The sequence below is a fragment of the Vulpes lagopus genome, chromosome 10 (assembly GCF_018345385.1).
Source record: "Vulpes lagopus strain Blue_001 chromosome 10, ASM1834538v1, whole genome shotgun sequence".
Classification (NCBI taxonomy): domain Eukaryota; kingdom Metazoa; phylum Chordata; class Mammalia; order Carnivora; family Canidae; genus Vulpes; species Vulpes lagopus.
Genome location: NC_054833.1, coordinates 1,386,730 through 1,390,511, shown reverse-complemented (window position 1 = coordinate 1,390,511; position 3,782 = coordinate 1,386,730). Strand labels below are relative to the sequence as shown.

The 3,782-nt window shown below is 42.6% G+C and overlaps 1 pseudogene; it reads left to right on the top strand.

Annotated features, from left to right (window-relative positions):
- The first annotated feature begins 2,114 nt into the window (after positions 1-2,114).
- On the top strand, positions 2,115-3,142 carry LOC121499882 (annotated as a pseudogene).
- Positions 3,143-3,782: the final 640 nt, after the last annotated feature.

Here is a 3,782-nt window from a genome sequence, read left to right as displayed (position 1 = left end):
AATCTTTTTTAAAAAGAATGGGGGCAGTCCAGGTGGCTCAGTGGTTTAGCGCCGCCTTTGGCCTGGGGTGGAATCCTGGAGACCCGGGATCAAGTGCCATGTCGGGCTCCCTGCGTGGAACCTGCTTCTCCCTCTGCCTGTGTCTCTGCCTCTCTCTCTGTATGTCTCTCATGCATAAATAAATAAAATCTTAAAAAGTAAAAAATAATAAAAAGAATGGGATTTGTAACAAAATCATTTAGGTTAATTAAAAGTAACCATTTACATTTTATAACAATATTACAAAAAGTACACATTATTATATAGCAATAAGAAAAGATTTGCTGATATACACACAACATGGATGAATATCAAACATAACATTGCCTATGGATGATGTGGAGATATAGGAATAAGGAACAAAGGTAAAAGGGGAGAAAGAAATAAATAAAATGGCAGGGGGTAGAAATAATGAACTGAGCAGAGACCTCCCTGAAGATAACTTTCAGTAGAATGAATGAGAGTCATATTCCAAAGGAAGAGGAAAACAAAAGGTGAAGAAGTGAAGGTAGCAGGTGCATATCACTCAAATCTGGAGTTCATTAAGGGAAGACAGAAGAAAAACATTAAATAGTAGCTAGAAGTGCCAATTTTAAGATAAAGGAAAGCAATAAACATACGAAGGCCCAGGAGAAGGAGCATAGAAAATGAAATACTGAGGATGCCTGAAAAGGAGCTAGGTAGGTTTCAAGTAAACATATCCAGAGGTGGGATCCAGAGCTTAGGGAGAGTGATTAGCTTTAACAAAGACTATGACTCCTTTGAAGACCAGAAATTCTGGTAAGAGGTAGGGAGAGGGATTCCCTAGGCTATGGGGAGAAGCCCCAACTTCTTAGGCTGCCCTGCACCAAATGGTTGGGATGCTTCTTCCATTCACATCCATTGGCTTCACCCATCTGGCCAGGTATATGTAGGAAATTCTTTCTTCAACACACATGTTTTTTTCCCTCTTGTAGGTAAATGATCACATCAGGCTTGGAAACTGGCAGCCCTATTCATAAGGAAAGGCATGTGACCTGGCAGTGGTACTGGACATAATAAGATCTGAAACTATCAATATTTCATGACATAAGGCTATAGGGAGGGTTGGAGGAGGTTTGCAGGACTTGTTTTGAAGGCAGCACTCTGAAGAAGGGGAATGGGAGTTGGCATTATGTTCAAGGAAGAGATGAAGAGGGGATCCCTGGGTGGTGCAGCAGTTTGGCGCCTGCCTTTGGCCCAGGGCGCGATCCTGGAGACCCGGGATCGAATCCCACGTCGGGCTCCCGGTGCATGGAGCCTGCTTCTCCCTCTGCCTATGTCTCTGCCTCTCTCTCTCTCTCTCTCTCTCTCTCTCTCTCACTGTGTGCCTATCATAAATAAAGAAAAATTTTAAAAAAATATTTTAAAAAAAAGGAAGAGATGAAGATCATAGTGAAAAGTTCATTCATAACCAGGAAGATTCATGATTTGTCCCACTATTGAGAAAATGCTGTCTCACTGCATCAGCCCTGGCTCCTTGGGGAGACTTGCTGGCAGACACAACAAACATGTTGCCTATAGTCAACTCTACCAACTGCAGACATTCACTTGGGAATGAAGAGCAGAAACATCTTATCACTAAACCTAAATATATCCATATTCATATATATATATGGAGTCTATGATGCATGAACTCCAACTCACAGCTTAAGTAAGCCCTTTCTATTAGCAGCCCAATTTGCTTTCCTGGACCAATGTCAAGACTCAAGGGGAAACCGCTTACCCACAAAGATTAGATTTCTGCAGTTCTCCAGCATCACATCTCTGTATAAGTCCCTCTAAATGGGGTCTGGGTGCCACTTTTCCTCCCTAAAATATATTGCCACATCTTGAAAAAAAAATCAAAGATCTCCCCCACAAAAAAACAGACAATACTTGTTCAGCAGAAGTTTTAGAACAAGCGAGAAGCATGCAGGTAGTGCCAGCGAATAAAGCTCTGAAAGCATGAAGTCAAGGCAAGTGTAACTCAAGTATCTGCTCTATGCTAAGATTTGTGCTGGGAAAAAAGAAGTATAAAAATACTGTCAAGGTGACCCAGCCAGGAGGCTACTGTCATGAGTGGCTCCTCGGAACCCCGATACCCCAGCAGCAAGATCGGCCTTGTCTCCAGAGTATTCCCTATACCATCGAATCCTCTACAGCATCAGTGTGGACAACACCGTGGCAATCGCCAAAGTGAGGTCTTTTGGTGCTGAAGACCGCCCCACAGATGGGCGGGTCCCCCAAGAGAGGAAGTGCGTGCCTGCATCATTTTCCTGGGAAACGATATCACACATACCTCCATGTATGAACCTGTGAAAGCTCAGCATGCACGCCTGCATGATCCTGCTGTTGCTCGGTCTCCTCTAGGCTTGGGCTCGGCCACCTTCCAGCCACACGTGCCTCACAGTCTCTTCGGAGGGATGCCACCCACAGCTAGCTGGCTGCCAGCCCTCTGCTCAGCCAGTAAGACCCACTTTCTTAGGTCTGGAGAAGCTGGTGAGCCTTGGTTCTCTTCCATCCCCACAGCCCATCTCAGAGCGTACTTGTCCTCAGAGCCACATCAGCTCACCTCGAAGGGAGCTGGTTTTCCATCTGTCCCAGGCTGCAAGAGCCCCATGCTGGAGCAGGCTGTCCATGCTGGTTCTGTTGATAACCTGAAGGCCAAGAAGCTGTAACCTGGCAGGGCCCTGTGGGGTGCAGGTCCCTGGGGAGTGCCCCATCCCCCAACCGAGCAGCAAGACCACCAGTGATGTCCAGTCGGCAGGTGTGCACAGTCAAAGGTAGGTAAATGAGGACAATGGAAGGCCTCAGAGGAGGACATTAGGGACCAGACGAGTCAGGAAGCACACCAGAGGGCAAAACTGCCAGACTGATGTCAAAGAAAACACAACTAAGCTTGAAGGCAACTTTGCTTTTTTTTGAAGGCAACTTTGATTTTGAGACTGTCAATGCCCAGTTGAACAGAGCGGAGCTGGACAAAGAGCTTAAGGAGAAACTGAATTTTAAAGATGACAAAGCTGAGAAGGGGACAAGAAGGAGAAGTCAAATTTATATTCTCACCCTCTCTCCACCCACTGTAAAACAAAAACACAACTATTGACAATTGAGAAAAGACTGAGACATTTAGAAATTAAAAACACATTTCTAAGTAACTTGTGAGTCAAAGGAAAAAATCATTAGGGAAATCAGAAAATATTTCAAACTAAATGATAGTAAAAGTGCAACATAGCAAAATGCATGAGATCTTGCTGAACAGCTCTGTTAGAGGGAAGTTTGTACCTTTAAATGTTTATATTAGATAAAAAGATTTAAAATCAATTATGTAAGTGTCTATTTTGAGAAGCTAGGAAAAGAGCATATTAAACCCCAACTAAGTAAATAGCTGTTAAAGACTAGAAGGCAATGAAGTAGAAAATAGACAAAGGTTTAAGAAAAATCAATGGAAAAAGTAGTTTTTTTTAAATATTGGTAAAATTCATACTTCCTAGAAAAGCTGATCAAGAAAAAAGAGAAAGCACACAACTTATCAATATGAATAAAGAGCAGAAGATATCATTACAGATTCTGTAGACATCAAAAAAATAGTAAGGGTATTAGTATGAACAAACTCCTGCCACTAAATCCAACTAAGATGAAATCGGAAAATTCTATGAAAAATACAATGAAACTAGCACAAGAGGAAATAGAAAATATGAATAAATAGCCCTGTGTTTATTAAAGAAATTTAATGCATTATTAAA